Source organism: Hibiscus syriacus, unplaced genomic scaffold (assembly GCF_006381635.1).
Source record: "Hibiscus syriacus cultivar Baekdansim isolate YM2019G1 unplaced genomic scaffold, ASM638163v2 tig00110210_pilon, whole genome shotgun sequence".
Lineage (NCBI taxonomy): Eukaryota > Viridiplantae > Streptophyta > Magnoliopsida > Malvales > Malvaceae > Hibiscus > Hibiscus syriacus.
Window position 1 is genome coordinate 516,589 of NW_024062629.1, and position 18,024 is coordinate 534,612.

An 18,024-nucleotide genomic window follows, 5' to 3' on the forward strand; every position below is an offset into this window, starting at 1 on the left:
GATGCAGAGAATTTCAGTGGTCATATCCAAGGTAGACTAGAAGAGTGTGTGAGCTTCGAGATGCAGTACCCATCATAATGTCTACCATAGCGTAAAGAGTGAGTATTCAATGATAGTAACTAAAGCTTTTTTAAAAGAAAACTAGCTTGGGCGCAAGGTTCAACACTCAAGGATTGGGTTAGTAGAATAAAACATATAGTAGAACATATAGCGGTAGACTTGATAGCTTGAGCATGTCATGAAAACTTTTAGTATAGCTCAGTTGATAGTGTGGTATTGGGCTAGTTAGCTCATCGTTTGAAATTTGTTTCCTTACGCAGGTTAGTCGAGAAGTAGTCCAAGGAATGTTTCACAATAGTGGTCCAGACCCAGCTAGTGCAGAGTATGTCTCGAGTTCATCTTTAGAGTGCATGTATATTTGTAAACCCCAATTTATATATATTTTTATATGAGTCCTAACTCATTTTAAACTATGATATGTATGATTTAAACATTATTTTGGGAGCTTCTAATATAAATTATTTTATTTAAATTGTAGCTAATTATTTTAGCATGATGGTTTCAAATGTTCATTTTAAAAGAAAAAAATTAATTAATCACTCTGGTAGTTCTGTGTGGCATTTTGATCGGTCGACTGTGTGTCATACTAGTTTAGGGTGTTACATTTAGTGGTATCAAAGCATCTATTTTAGACGTTCCTAGGACTTACAGGTCATAGTAAATAAGAGTTTATGAGTATGCATGCCTTTAGAGATCTAAAGAGTACTTCTACTTTTGAAATAGTTATAATAACTCCTCTTATTGTTTAAATTTTAAGAGTTAGATATGGATGAGAGACAAGTCATAGTCATGAGGGTAGATACGAGAGTAGAGCTTCCCTCACGGGAGATATCAGTGATGATTTCATACCCAAGATAGATTTTCAGGAGTCTGGGATGCGGGAGTTGAGGAGGCATATTTCTTTAGAGAGATGACTGCTACCTTGAGGAGCATAGCTAGAGCCTTACCCAGGACACCAGTAGTCCCACCTAATCAGGTAGCCCCGCCTTCTGTAGCTTCACAAGAGACTATTGAGAGGATCTAGATGTATCAGACCACATACTTTTTCAGGTCAAGAGATGACGACCCAATATCGGCTGATCAGTGGTTAAGGGAGACTCAGAGGACCATTCGTCTGAGAGTATGCTAGAGTGTATCACCTCATTGCTTAATGGTGATGCAATCGACTGGTGGGATACAATCGAGATGTCTTTGGAGCCAGAGCGACCTACCTAGGATCGATTCTTGAAGGAGTTTCGCCAAAAGTATATAGATGAGTCTCACATGGACGATTTGAGGGATCAATTTTTACAGTTAAAGTAGGGAGAACGTTATGTATCTGAGTATTAGGTGGAGTTCTTCGACTCAGTCGGTACGTACCAATGTTAGCATTGTCGAAGAATTTCTGCTGTAAGATGTTCAGGGAAGACATCTTCCATGATATCCTCACCCATCTATCTGCCAATCCCCCCAAATTTTTCCGAGTTGATCCGCCAGGCCAAGCCTTTAGAGATGGTGCTAGGGATAAAAGCTACAATTGTGAGTGCCACACCCGGTCAGGTCAAGGGAGTTACAGAGTCATCTGGACTATATCATTCATCAAAGAGCGTACGAGACTCTCAGGGTTCTTGGACAACTTCATAGGGCCAGTCTAGTAGACCTACTCATCAGGCGAGTAGAGGAGGTGGTACATCTGATTAGCGCTGGAGACCATTGGTCACTACCTCAGTTTGTAGACGGAAGCATGTAGAGGCGTACCGTCAGGGGTTTAGATGTTGTTATAAATGTGGTTTTTTGGACCATTTTATCATAGAGTTCCCAGAGACTCGAGATACGGAACCAGCTTTGACGCAGATGTTAGTTCCTATAGTTGAGAGAGGTAGAGGATCTCATAGGGGTGGTACCTCATCATCTAGTCAGACTGGTAGAGGTGCGACCCAATCAGGGGCTTGTATAGAGCCCATAGTTGTTGCTCGCCAGTTTACTGTCTAATCCTATGAGGATTGTGATGCAGCTGATGTTATTTTAGGTATTTTTATAGTGTTTTCTCTTCCAGTTACTGTGTTAATCGATCCAGGATCCAATCATTCCTATATATGTTATGATATAGTTCAAGAGTGGAGTATTCTAACTGAGAAACTTAAGTTAGGGTTTAGAGTATCTAGATCTTTAAGAGTAGATGTCCTAGTGGACAAGGTCCACCGTAGATTCCCAGTTAAAATTCAAGGTGAAATCTTCCCCGCCGACCTCATGGAGCTACCTTTCAGAGAGTTTGATCTAATTTTAGGCATGGATTGGTTGTTAGAGCATGATGCGAGCTTGAGGTGAAATCTTAGACGGCTTAAACTTAGGAAAGATGACGGGATGCAGATTGTGATTTTTGGCAAAAAAACCCAAGTAAGCAAGGATTTTTCGGCTCTTAAAGCTCAAAAGAAGTTGGATCAGAGTTATGAAGCCTTTTTTAGATCATGTGATTGATACAAGAGTAGCAGTCCCATGGATTGAGGACATTCGAATAGTCAGAGACTTTTTAGACGTGTTTCCAGAAGAGTTACCAGGGTTACCACCAGATCGAGAATTAGATTTTGGCATTGAGGTAATGTCAGGATCCACTTTGGTGTTCATTGTTCCCTTCACATGGCACCGACCGAAGTAAAAAAGCTGAAGGTTCAACTCCATGAGTTGCTGGAGAAAGGTTTCATCTGGCCAAGTATCTTACCATTGGGAGCACCGATTCTCTTCGTTAAGAAGAAAGATGGGTCGATGCGGTTGTGCATCGATTACTGACGGTTAAACAAGTTGACCATAAAAAATCGTTATCCCTTACCCAGAATTGATAATCTTTTTTACTAGCTCAAGGGCATATATGTCTTCTCCAAGATCGACTTGAGATCCGAATATCATCAGTTAAAGTTAAGGGAAGCGGATATAGCAAAGATGACGTTCAGGATAAGATACAGTCACTATGAGTTCCTGGTAATACCGTTTGGACTCATCAACGCCCCGGCAATATTCATGGATCTCATGAATCAAAATTTTCACCCGTATTTAGATTATTTTGTGGTGGTTTACATAGACATATTTTGGTGTATTTGTGACCAGAGGATAAACACGATTGATACCTTCACATAGTTATTCAGAATGTTCAAGACCGTAAATTGTTCGCTAAGTTTGGAAAATGTGAGTTTTTGTTGTTTGAGGTTTTTTTTATGGGCATGTAGTAGCAGTGAATGGTATTCGTGTTGACCCTCAGAAAGTTCAAGCAAATCTTGAGTGGGAGCCATCCAAGAGCATAACTGAAGTACGTAGTTTCTTAGATCTCGCGGGCTATTATCGTCGTTTCATAAAGGGTTTTTCGATGATAGGCACCCCGATGACAAAGTTACTTTAGAAAATTGTACCGTTTGTATGGAGCGAGAAATAACAAAGTAGTTTCGAGCAATTGAATACCCTTTTGACCCAAGCCTCACTCTTATCCCAGTTTGAGTTGGGAAAGAAGTTTACCGTATATAGAGATGCTTCGTTGAATGACCTATGATATGTGCTAATGCAAAATGGGAAGGTAGTAGCGTATACATATCGTCAGCTCATGCCTCACAGCTGAATTACCCCACCCACGATTTAGATCTGGCTGTGGTTGTTTTCGCACTTAAGATTTGAGGCATTACTTGTTTGGGATAAAATGTCACATATTCACAGATCACAAAAGTTTAAGGTATTTGCTTACCCAAAAAGAGCTTAACTTGAGGCAACATAGATAGGTGGAGTTACTTAAAGATTATGATTATGTTATCGACTATCAATATGAGAAAGAAAACGTTGCAGCAGATGCACTGAGCTAAAAGACAATATCAGAACTGAGAGCTTTATTGGCACGATTGAGTATATCCATATATAGAGGTTTGTGAGCGAGTTTCGAGTAGAACCAAGTTAGTGAGTGAAGTCAAGAGACTTCAAATTCCAAATAGCCGCCTAAGAGCTAAGATGGAACAAGTTTGCCAATGTGAGGTACATGGTTTGAATTGCAAGATGATGATGTATTGTACATTATGGGTCGTTTATGCGTGCCTGATGTTGAGCAGTTGCATAACAAGATCCTTTATGAAGCCCGTTGTAGTCCACTTTTTGTCCATCCCAGTAGCAATAAGATGTATCAAGAGGTTTGACCTTTATATTTTTGTCGGGTATGAAGAGAGAGGTTTCTGAGTTTATAGCAAAATGTCTAGTGTTCAGCAGGTTAAAGTGAAACATCAGGTTCACTTAGGATAACTCTAGTCGATTCAGATACCTCAGTGAAAATGGGACAGAGTAACGATGGATTTCGTGACTGGGTTATAGATGACAAGGCACAAGCATGATGTTGTGTGGGTGATAGTAGATTGGTTGACCACTTCTTATCATTCGAATGGACTTTTATTTAGAGAGACTAGTGCTGCTCTACATTCATGAGATAGTGAGGTTACATGAAGTCCCGACTTCGATCATCTCAGATAGAGACGCTAGATTTGCTTCTCGATTTTGGGAAGCTCTTCACAATTCCCTAGGTACCTAGCTTCATTTTAGTATCGCGTTTCACCCTCAGACAAATGGTCAGTCAGAGCATGTAATCCAGATTCTTGAGGACATGCTTAGGTGTATTGTTATGGATCTTGAGGGTAGTTGGGAATATCACTTACCATTGGTAGTGTTAGCGTATAATAAAAGTTACCAGTCGAGAATCTAGATGGCTCCATACGAAGCCCTGTATGGATGAAGGTGTAGAACTCCTCTTTATTGGATTGAGCTTAGCAAATGAAAGATAATAGGGTCAGACCTAATATGAGAAACTAAAGAAAAAGTCAAGGTGATTCAAAACATACTTAAAGAGACTTTAGATAGACAAAGGTCATATGTAGGTTTGAAACACAAGGATATTGAGTTCAAAGTGGGAGACAAGGTGTTCCTTAAGGTGTTCCCGTGGAATAAGGTACTTTGTTTTGGACGCAAAGGAAAGTTAACTCTGTGTTTCATTGGTCCCTACGAGGTGCTCGATAGAATATGATTGGTATCTTATCATTTAGCTTACAACCAGAGTTGGAACACATTCATAATGTGTTTCATGTATCCATGCTCCAAAGATATCATTCTGACCCATCACATGTCTTATATTTAGAACAAGTCAAGTTGAGTCTTGACATGTCTTATGAGGAGGAATTGAATCAGAATTCTAGCCAAGGAAGTGAAAGAGCTGAGAAACAAGAAGATTCTGTTGGTAAAAGTACTTTGGAGATCATGGGTCGAAGAAGCTACTTGGGAAATCGAGGAAGATATAGAACTTCAATATCCGTATTTTTTCTATCCAGGTAATTTTGAGCACAAATTTTCTTTTTAAGAGGGGAAAGTTTTAATGCCCTGAATCTCGGGTAAGTAGTTTGAGTCAACCCGAAACCCAAAGTTGATCCATTTGATCTTATTATATTAATTGGACCAAGTTGTTGTTAGTGGACTTGAGTTAGGGCCCAAGAGAGTTAATGAAGGGAGATGAGTAATGTAACATCCCAAACATCGAGTTAGTGACCAAATTATGAGATTTTAGAGTTCAGTGACTAAATTAGATAAATTGAAAAGTTTATGGTCCTAATTGAAAATTTTCATGTAGGATGATTTAGCAAAAGAAGGAGGAATAAAGGGTCAAATGGGTCATTAAACAAATGAAATAATTAAAAATTTGTTGGGGGTTATTTTATAACCACGTGGAACATGTTTGGGGAAATAAAAGTGTTCAGATATTTCTTCTTCAACGTTCTTTTTCTCCAGCAATAAAGCCACATATGCTAAAGTTAGTTGGCTTTCATTTGGTTAATCCTTAAGATTCAAGTGTGGTTTTGGTTGATGAAGCCTTAGGAAAGAACATGGAGGTAAAAAGGGACATAGAAACTCAAAGAGTTGTAAATTATAGATGATTAAATATAAGAAGTGTATAAGTGAAATTTTGAATAAGAATATATAAAAGAATTTAGAATTTGGATTTGACTTGTCATAGGTTTGAATAAGAAGTAATAAGTGTTAGAAATGCGTTTGGATTATGTTGAAAAATTAGTAAAATTCTTAGTTTCAAGAATTTGAATGAGATGGGGAAGATAATAAGGTGTTGGAATGATAGAAGATAGTTAAGATGATTATAGTTAGGTTTAGTGGCAATAAGGGAGTTAAAAATAGAAGAATTAAGTAAAGAGCTGATGATTTTTGGGTAAAAAAAGTATGTTCTGGGTAAGGGGTATCTGTACTAGATGAATGGGTACCGATACTACCCAACTATTATAGGCTATATTATTGTGTAGGTATCGATACTGCATGAACAATATCGATACCATAAGACCATTTTAGACAACATATTCATGAGGTATCGATACCAGAAGGGATAGTATCGATACCATAGGTGTCGATACCAGAAGACAGGTATCGATACCTGGAAACATCGAATTGAATTTGGGTACTGATACCCAAGTACGGTATCGATACCATTCTAAAGGAAGTATCGGTACTGTATATTAGGGTACAAATATTATTTAATAGGGAAAATGTAAATTATGTGCATTAAATAGTTAAGTTATTAAGATCGAGCTTTAATGTTTAGAATTTTGACGATTATCTTGGAAATCATATTTATGTAGATACCGAGCCTAAACGAGTTCCGGAACAAGTGACTTGTAAGATTGAACGAGGGGAAGAAAAGAACTATAGGTGAGTGCATATTTATAGAATAAGTATATTATGATATGGAAATTAGACTTGTGATAAGTCTAGTTCCAACATAGGTAATACATGATTTCATTACATGATACGATACATTACATGAACTCCTATGATATGCATTATATGACAATGATCTATGTGAATATGTATGAGAAGTTTACATAAGTGATGTGATAAAAGGTAAGAAATGATATATCTGTGAGATATAAACTATGTGAAATGAAAAAGCACATGTTATGTAGAAGAGAGCTATAGGTATAATCGGCATGCCAAGAGTCGAGGGTCTACGTGGTCCTTTGGGACATATATTTATCCTTTGAAACATTTATGGGGTCCTTTGAGACATATATTTGGTTATCGGAATATGTATATAGTTCTTAAGGAGGGTTCTATATGGTCTTTATTGACATTTTATATGGTAATTTGGTGCATTTTTACGCGACACTTCTATGCAATTCTACGTAGTACTTCGGTGCATTTATACGAGTTGTGGTGACAAAAATTGTGCACAACCTCAATGCACTCACATATCTGGGTTCTCAGTATTGTATCACGGGCTAATGAAATTATTCTTATGAATTCCTAATTGTTAACTTGATGAGTTTATATGTGGAATTGCATGATTAAGTAATTTGCATTGCCTGAATGTATTGTACTTCATTTTATTATAGTATTATTACATATTATGTCTCACTAAGTCGATGACTTAGCGTGTGAGTGTTTAACACGTAGGATTTAAGAAGGTAGACGAGGAAGGATAAGTGGCTGAGACAGCATCACTCTTGCAACCATCAGATCAGAAGCAACTTTAACAGTAGGTTATTTGGTTATGAAAAGTAATGTTGGCATGTAATCAAAAGTTTAAGTTGTATATGCTCTGATTATTTTTGTGAGTTTATATTAAACTGATGTAAATTATGGGATTTTATTATATAAGTTTTAATTTTCTATTATTTTGTACAAGTATATGGTTTTGAAAAGGTAATGTGACATCTCGGACTCGTATCCAGATCGGATACGGGTTGGGGGTGTTATAAGTAATTCATGATAATAAAAATAAATGGACTGAAAATGTAGTTTACCTATAGCTATTTTGGAAGCTGAAAATCCCTCCTTATATTATGTTTTCACACTAACAACCCCCTTACACAACTCATCAAACACTCTTCCTATCTTCTTATCTTTCTCTCTTCTTCTATATTTCTTTAAGTAAGAATCTCAAATAAATTCAAGCCTAGTTGGATCCATCCAAGGTAAGATTATTAAACCTCATCCTTCTAGCTTCATTTTGATCTCTATTTCACTAGTTTTTATCCATAGAACCCACTTGAGATATTTGTGGGAATCTATGGATTTTAGCTAAGTTTTGAGTTATATGGAGCTTGTTTAGATGTTATTCAATCCCTAGATGGATTGGTAGTCCATTTTCTTATTTTTGTTTAGCGAAGGAGATATGAGAAAGCTCAAGAGCTAAAGGAAAAGAAAAGTTGAATCTGAGTGAGTTGAGAAAGTTTCTAGCCATCCAAGAAGCAAGGTTACACCTTTACAACTCTTTCATACTCTTAGTGAGTCATTAGAAGTTCAAAATAGTTTAAATGGTTGAGTTGAGCATGATAAGCATTTTTATGGTGAAATTCTTTCTTTAGAGATATAAACGTGTTTAAAGCCTCTATTGTAGCCCTTGTTGATCAAATAAAACTTTAAGCATGTTTGGGGACCTCACTAAGGTCTTTGGGATTGAATTATAACATTATATGATTTCTACAGGTAAAATATTGATACTATTGGGATAATATCGATACTAGTTCTTCGTTTTTGGGAAATTTATGAGTTTCTAGGCAAGAGTATCGATACTCTGTCAAGAGTATCGAAAATTTGGGTCATAGTTTCGAAACTCCCATAAAGTTTCGAAACTAGGCAGAACAAAATGTTTAAAAGTATCGATACTTATATAAAGTATCGAAACTTTTGCAGTAGTATCGACATTCTTTGATTAGTATCGATACTTTCAGTCTGTTTTGGGTAAAAATGTTAGTTTTTAAGGGAATTAGACTCGTGGTACCCAAACACTTCTTTTTATCATCAAATAAGACTGCAAGTGAGAATATTAATGATATAATTACACTTAGAAACAAGATTTGTTAGGATGATATAAAAATAGCTTTAGATGATGTTCGGAAAATGACCAGGACACCCGAGTTCTTTAGAAAATGCTAGCATTATCGAAAGTATAGATTCAGTCTGGATATATCTTTAGATAGGGCCGAGGCCCTTCTAACTAACTATGTTTGTCGAGACCTTAACATTCTTTAGAAGAAATGTGGGTTAGTCAGGGGTATAGTTTTTGATGCAGAGAATTATGGGGCCATATCCAAGGTAGAGTGGAAGGGTGTATGAGCTCCGAGATGCATAACCCTTAGTCGCACCTTGATGTCTATCATAGCATAGAGAGTGAGTATTTGATAATATTCACTAAAGCAGTTTTAAAGCAGACTAGCTTGGGCACAAGGTCCAACACTCAAGGAGTGGGCTAGTAGAACAGATAGTAGTAGACTTGATAACTTGAGTATGTCATAAACAATTTTAGTATGAATTTGCATCTTTGTATCATACAATCATCATTTCATACAAACATGATAAATTTTTTGTTTCCCACTCATGAGGATGCTTGTAAAATCTATTTTGATGAACTATTTGTCCTTCTTAGGATCGTTTCTCTATAATGTCGTTTGAGTCCTTCTTAGGATTGTTTCCCTAGAAACCTTTTTAGTTATATCTTTTTTTAACTTGACTTTTTCGTGTAAAGAAGTCAAGCATTTTCCCCGAAAGTGACCAGATCACTTCAATGCGAATGAGCAGTGTCGTTTTCAAAATTGACCCAACAAAGACGAAAACTCAGCGAAGATAAAGAAGAAAAGATTCACTAGACAATAAAATTTGCAACACTAAGGATATCATGCATACATATTTAGGCATTTGCAAAAATTTGAGAATATATTCATTTTTCATTATGTTTTGAATATTTGACAGAATTTCAAAAAGTCAACAAAGATTTTATTTCACGATTCAGTGCACGAGAACAATATTTTAGCAAATATTCAGTCCAACTTTTCACCATTGAATAAAGTGAATCTCAGCAAAGACTTGAGGACTATCGAGTCACTACATTTAGGAAAGAGTTCATAGTGAGAAAAACTCATCCGATGAGGGAGAAGAAGTTCATAATAAGAAGAAATTGTTCAACCATTATTCGATTCTATCACATAAGGAGTTGGATCAGCACCATAACTACGTTTGATTCCATCATATAAGAAGTTAGGTCAACATTTTCGAGAGAAGTAGTTCATAATTAGAAGAACTTGTTCAACCTTTGTTCGATTCCATCACATAAGTAGTTGGATCAACACCAGCACTAGGTTTGATTCCATAAAAAAAGAGTTGGGTCAACGTTTCCAAGAGGAGAAGTTAATAATGAGAATAACTTATTCAACACGCTCGATTCCATCAAATAAGGAGTTGGATCAGCACCGACACTAATGTTTCCTAGAGAAGAAGTTCATAATGAGAATAACGTGTTCAACATTTGCTCGATTCGATCACAAAATGATGTGGACCGATATTTCCCACCTGAAGAAGTGTGTGATGAAAAGAACTTGTTTAACCGTGTCTCATCCATAACAGAATGAGGTGGATTGACATCCCCGATGATGAGTTTGTAATGAGAAGAACTCGTAGCTCGAAGAACAGTGATCGCGCCAAAAAATGTCGTTTTATATATTTGCTCCATTCCTGTTCCAAAGCAATGAGCAAAGAGGGGCAGTTGTAATCACTATTTTTTGTGTTATATATAGATATATATATATATATTACAAAACTCAGGCCCAATTACAAACCCAATAATTCGGGCCCAAACCAAATTACAAACCCAGCCAACACATTTACCATTTAACCCAAATCAACCTTAAACTAACCTAATCTAACTCTAACCCTAATGTGCCTCTTCAGTCACTGCCCAAGCTTGTGTCGCCATAGTCCAATATTTTCTCACCTTCTAGCCGCGCCGATCAGCGAAGCTGCCATCAAGACAGAGCCACCAAATCGAATCTCATCAAATCCAAGACAATTAAATGACCTCACCTACCCGATTGAGAGTCTATCCCCTGCGTGGTCGGTTTCCATCATCAACAACCATGCACAGTGGATGTCAGAAACAAGTGAGATTAGATTTTTTATTGTAAACAAATCGCATAAAATCTTTGTTAAAAATGGGTATAAAACCCAAACAAAGAAAAGCTGGAGAGAACTCTTTTTCTCCTCATTTTCGGAAAGCAAAAAAAATTAAAGGTAAAAAGTTTTTTCCCCTTATTTTCCAGCATATTTCGAATACAAAAAATATAGTAATAAAAAGAAAAGTGAAAACCTTTATCGGTTTTTGTGGGTCTCGTCGGAGTTATGGCTTCGCCGAAGTAGGGAAACTGAGAGGTTGGGTCTTAGTTTAGGGGGTATACAGTCCTTACTTAGGCGTTTTTGGCTTCGATTTAGGTTTAGGGGAGTAGATCGATGTGTTTAGATTTTTAGGGGATTTTTTATGAACTTCAGCCACCGCTCACAATGGTCGGAGAAGTGGTTGGAGTGACGGTGTAGGTTTTCGATGGGGTCGCCGGCGAGAGGAGAAGAGAGAGTTGAGAGAGATGAGAGATTTTTTTGGGGGGTTTTAGTTACAAATGAAAAAAAGAAATGTGGGTTATATAGTGAAACTTTAGGGGTTAATTTGGCTTTAATCCCTTTAACTATGTCGTGTATTTATGTTTTAGTCATGTGTAGTGTCTGTTTTGCAATTATGTTTGATGTTTATGGCCTTAGCTTGTAATAAATCCATTTTTTGTATGTTGTGTATTTTCGGTTTAATAGTTGGGGATAATCATACTTTAGTCCCTCAGATTTTAGCGTGATTTTACATTTAGATTATTGTCCTAATGCATATCTTTTATGTTTAATTTCAATCTAGTTACTGCAAACTTATTATTATGGTTTGGATAAATTATTGTTTATGGTTGTTAATTTCACAGTCATTACGTTTTGGTCCTTATCACTAATATTAGTTCAAAATGCTTATTTAGGATTTTAATTTCTAATATTAATTCTATATTCGAATGTGATCAGTATTTCAATTGGGTTGTTGTCATGAAATAAAATGGTATTGATCCATGTTTGCCTTTTTTGTTTTTTTATTATCTTTATTTAGTACTCGTTTGTTTCAAGTTTATAGATTTACTAATTTAATTTTTTTAGTCTTTGTATTTTTCAATTAGTATTCCTAAAGTGTGTAAAAATTAAATTCTAAATATATGGTACATATTAATATATATTGTATATAATTTTATATATTCATATTTTAAATATTATTTTTAAAATTTTAGAAATTTCACGAGATTCTATGTTAATTATTCGACTAACCTATGGAAGACTTCCAAATACCTGGAGTTCTCTTTCAAGGGTTATTCGAATAAAATGATGTTAATATTATTTTGTTATTTACTGATATTTATGATATATCGAGTCAATTAGTTATATTTTAATCGTTTTAAATAAATCTTTCATTTATATATTTTTAATTTTGACACGATTATCTTGATACGTAAATATTTATTATGTATTTTATTTACTTTAGCTTGTTACTTTTTTCATTAGTTTATTTATTTATTTGTTACTTCATAGGAATATCTATTCTATTTTGTACATTACATTTATTACTATTGCACTCATAAATCATGCATTTGATTACTTATTTTCCACAAGATTCCAATGCAATGTTGTCTTGCATCATGAGTTAACGAAATTACGTCAAACATAATTGGATTTTAACTTCTTTTAATTCATGTAGCAAAAAGACATCCTTTTTAAATAAAATCGAGTGAATTGAATCTTTCATCGAATCAAATTTAAAAAAAAAATGAATTCAATCATTCCAAAAAAAATCATAGAAATAAAAATGATCATAATTTAAATTTCGAGTTCAAATTTGTAAAATTTCATCGTTTTCGACAACGTATAATCGAGAGATACAATCTTGGGCGCTGTGAGGGTGTTTATCATTCCCCACGCGTAACCGACCCCTGAATCCTTAAAAATAAATTTCTGGTTAAACGCAGACCAATTTTCGTCTTTAAATGATTTTTCTAAAATTTGTTTAAAAGACGTTTTCTAGATATTTGACATATCTAATCAAAAGGTCGATGACGACTCCAATCTTTTTTGAATTAATTCGATTTAAAAAAAATTAAAATTCCTCAAAAGTCGTGACGTACATCTATTTTTTAATGTTCCAAACGAAAAACGGTGTCGACACGTACTTGGGAGAGCAGAGCTAAAGACTTTTATGGATATTCATGGAAATGAGGTATTGAATTTTGTAGTTTAGGACCCGGTGGCAATCATTTGCAGAACTCCATTTTCTATGAATTTGTACAAGCAACATCCGCCTTGTGGCTTATGTTTTAATTGTTTCATGCATTCCTTAGATTTTCTTTATCTGTCGGTACATGTACGGTTTTTTTAGGCTGGGAAAGGTGGGGATCCAACTCTTGATGAGACAACTATCATTGCCGGGCCACTTGAAATGGCCGAAAAGACTGCCAAAGTTGCCATGACGCCAATTTCAAATGCATTTTCCCTTGATCTGGATACAACTCTTGATTTTGGGTTCGCAGATTCCAGCATATTGCAACCGTAGGATTTTACTACTACTCTTATGTTCTAAGTTTTTTTGTCTTAATCTTTGCATTTCACTGAAACATTTCTCTGTATAAGCTATACTTGTAGGGTACTTTATATTTATTTCCCACCCATTCATTTTTATTTCTTGGTCTTATGATCTGATTCTGGCCTCTCATTGTCCTAATTCAATCCATTTTTATTTTTAAAAAACGAGAGAAGTTGATGAATAAGGTAAAACAGTGAGTTGCAGTGGGATGATTAATAGCTACCGGTAATGAAAATGGTTCCTGGACCTAACAGGTCACTACAATATCTATAAGGAAAGTCAAATAAGTATATGCATTAGTAATTTGAAATTGAGCTGCAATTGCTTGTTTATTTTATCGATAATTCCTTGGATTTATAGAATATCTTGATGCCCCTTTTATGCTTTGCTGAATGCCATGAGTATCATGATAACCATGCTGGAGACATCTTAAAAATGCCTTGTAACTTGCTTGCCTGATTCTATATCTAGAAAGCAATTCATATGTTGATTCTCTTTCTTCAGTTCATATATTGATTCTGAGTCTTTGACCATCGTGTTGAATTCCTTCTGATGCACTTTCCTCTAGTTTCTGAATCATTTGTCTAAAAGTTCTCCCAACAGTCATTCTCCTCACTTTAGTCTATAATATAACCTAAAGTATTCGTTCTCTTATCTTGCACATGGCTTAACTTTAATTTCTTTTTCTGTTTTCATATCTTCAATTAGAGATTCTTCTTCTTGGTTTGGCTTGAAACATGCAGGTTAAAAATCTTAACAATTGATTCAGAAGGTCCAGTCCCTCTGAGAAAAATAATCATAAGAAAAATCCCACGGTATAGAATCTTCTTTTTGTTATAGTACACCTTTTAGTTTCTAAATAGGTTGCCTAGTGATAAGAACATGAGAGTTAACAATGGATATATCCCCCTTTGGGGTATCCAGGATCAGCTTTATTGCCTTTGTTTACCCTAGTGCAGGGGAGCTCAATTTATTCCTCTATGCTTTTTGTTCACCCTACAGGGTATCAGAGGACATGCCATTATACGACATTCTTAATGAATTCCAAAATGGTCAGAGTCACCTCGCTGTGGAATATAAGGATCTGAATAAGAGCAAGGAAAATCTTGAGTTTAAGGACAGCTGTAAGATGCGAGGAGGCGAGCCTGAGACATCAAGAAAAGGTGAGAATATACATAATAAAACAGAATAATTCTCAAAAACATATTACTTTGCCCGGTAATTACCACCCAAGGTTTTCTTAGAAATGGCTTTGAGAAACAAGCACTTTTCAGTTCTCACTAATTTTGCCCAAGTTACGATCCACATTATTAACTAGATAAGGGCTTGTAATTATGGAATCCGTTAGGTTGATCGAGCTTAGCTTCATTAGGTTGCCTGATCTGGTTCTTCTTTACTAAATATCACCAGTCTTCATTTACTTCCAGATGATCGTAAGATTGGTGTCAGTACCCAAAATTTGGAGCTTAATTTGGACTCACAAGATGTTCAAACATATTTCACTAACAGTGATGGAGGTCAGCAGACATAGAGTCCACCAGTTACTCCTGCCTTTAAGGAGCGGCCCAGAGGTTGTTCATACTGAGCATATTGGACATTGAAAATGGTCCTATTCCTGAATTCCCATCAAATGAAGAGATGGTTGGTGTTATCACCATGGAGGATGTTATCGAAGAACTACTTCAGGTAAATATCCGAACCTTTGGATACAGTACAATGCAATCATGCATTCTTGGGGAAATCCAGGGACAAGCCATCTTTGGGACCTTCGTATGGGTTTCTCTTCTCCATGATAGTTATACATATATCATCCTCTAGTTGTGGCCTGATATCATGGATCACGACCGCCATCATGGTTTATAGGACTTGCATGCTAATTTCTTTTGTGATGCTTGCTTATGACAGGAGGAGATATTAGACGAAACAGATTATGTCAACATCCACAACAGGTAAAATTTCACCATTTCTCCATGTTCACTTGGTATTGTATATTGTATTTTTGTTCAAGATTAAAGACTTTCTTTTCGGAAAATGGGAAAGATGGAAGTGTTTAGTTTGGCACAAATTCGTCTTTAAACAACCTGACATTGTGTCCCACACAAATGCGAGCAGTGGACTATAGTCAAGTTCAAGTAGCATAGACATCACAGACGTCAAAATAATGACTCCAGCAAATTCTTGGCAATGCAGGATAAAGACCAACATGCATGCATCTCAGGAAAATGTTCCAAGTTTGAATTTGGAACAGCCTTTCACCAATGGCAGTAGCATCCCAACACCTGGCATCACCGTCGCCCTCGGGACATTATCCTATACATTCCCCTGCGTCCCCCAACTTGGCAGCCCCTGGTCCTACTCCAACCCTTTCAGTATCTAGTGGTACTTCAAATACCAGTTCACCTGCCGCAACACTTGAAGTTCTGGGAGAAGAATCATTAAAGGATAGGTGAAGCTTCAGCTTCTTCTTTTCCCATGTGATGTGATAGTTAAATGCACGTAATAATGAAAGAAGGAACATGAAGTTAAGATTTAGTTACTTGGTAAGAACAACTGACCCTACTTAGTTCTAGGCCAGATTGTGTGTAAGATTAGAGAAATGGATGCTTCTTGTGTTTTGGTATATTGTCAAAGAACTCATATATAGACATCATCCCATGTAGAATTAAAGATAGATCTTAATTCTTTTGCTTGCAATCTTCTCTTGTTTGGGTCTAGCTGTGTAAAATAGACATCTCCATTTAAGAGGGAAAAAAATCCCAAATTTACTGAATTTGGGATCTTAATATTTTGAAGGAAACGGTTCAAACTTGTATTTATTTTTATTCGACACAAAAATCTAATCGAGCCAATTCAATTAGTTTACTTCAATCCGAGATAAATCTCTTGTAATTTGAACCTAGGGTTAACATTTTTATTAAAAAATTGGAAATCTAAGAATATAGACATTTTTATTAGGGGTAAATGAACAAAGCGTTCGATGAATTGTTGTTGAATCATTCTTATAACGTTCATTTATGTTCACTTGTTAAGCTAAATAAATGAGTATGAACAAAATTTTTCATATTCATTTAATAAATGAATGAGCACAAATATAGGCGAGTTCGCTTCATTTATGTTCACAAACAAGCTCGTTTACCGACTCGTTCGTTTATGTTCATGAACAAGTTCATTTATTTATTTTTCATTTTAAATATTGACGAATATAGGGACTAAATTGAATACATGGTAAAATTTGAAGTTTAAACTATGAAGCTTAAAGAGTTTAAGCACTAAGCGTAATTTTTACCATTTTTTAACTTGAAAATAAACATGTTTACTTTCAAACGCTAAAGGAACATGTTCTTGAACATATAAACGAGCACTAAACGAACATGTTCGTGAATGTTAAATGAACGAATACGAACAATTTTCGAAAATAAATAAATAAATAAACACAAACACAATATTAAAAATCTAAAACGAACCTGAATCAAACATAAACATTTTTAAAATAAACAAACAAGCACAAACACAATCTTATCCCTCTGTTGTTGACCCTCAGGAAGGTTTAGGATAGCATTCTCTATCATGTACACCAAATGGCGTTGCTGGTTGTCCAAGGATTTAGTGTTCTGCAACATTTCTGCCCATATTATTTCCCAAAGGCAAAACTTACAAGCCAAGATTTTGGTTTTCCTTTAACTGAACTCATTACCTGCTTTCCTGGGCGCAATATAAGAACAATCCTACCACTTCGGTCATGAAAATTCGCTCTATATACTTTTCCGATCTCGCCATCGACTGCAACTTCATCCTGACAACAAAATATGAACTAATCACAACCATTAACTCTTTTTTCTGAACATTCAAAGGAAGAAAAATATGTTTACCCAACGTATTTCCTCAGGCTTATAAGTCGATCTCCATTTGAGTCTCTTCCAGCATTTTCTTCGACTTATCAATGTTCCAATTCCGTGTTCCAAATATTTCCTCAAGCAGGCATCGGTGCAATATTTCAAACTGCGACCGGCTAGTGGCCCAACTGCAGCTCTAAGCTCCTTGACCTACTTGTATTACGAGCTAAAAGCAAATGTTAACCACAATCTAAAGAGAGAATAAATCAAAACTCCAAAGATATTACCAGTAGGAGCAGCAGAGGGAGATTTTAGTAGACAAACTAAAAACAGAGATAAACAACTTTATTACCTTGGATTCATGCTGCAATGAATCATTCTCTTGGCTATGATGGGAATTGCTCCATCTACTAAACATATTAACTGCACAGAATCTATGAACCTAGTGCAACATGCAAAACATTGCATAACAGTAAATTGGGACTTAAAATTCAGTAAAAAAGCATTCAAAATATAATTATCATAAAAACACAAAAAGAGTATTAAGAAAAACCCTAAAGTTGCACCCATGAAGAGATGTTTCCAGGGTTTGGCATGTTAAAAAGGAAAAGAAAACATACCTCCTTGGGTTCTGCCTGAGAAAAGAACAAGAGC

At 35.7% G+C, this 18,024-nt stretch overlaps 1 pseudogene; it reads left to right on the forward strand.

Annotated features, from left to right (window-relative positions):
* The first annotated feature begins 5,214 nt into the window (after positions 1–5,214).
* LOC120113568 lies at positions 5,215–16,081 on the forward strand (annotated as a pseudogene).
* Positions 16,082–18,024: the final 1,943 nt, after the last annotated feature.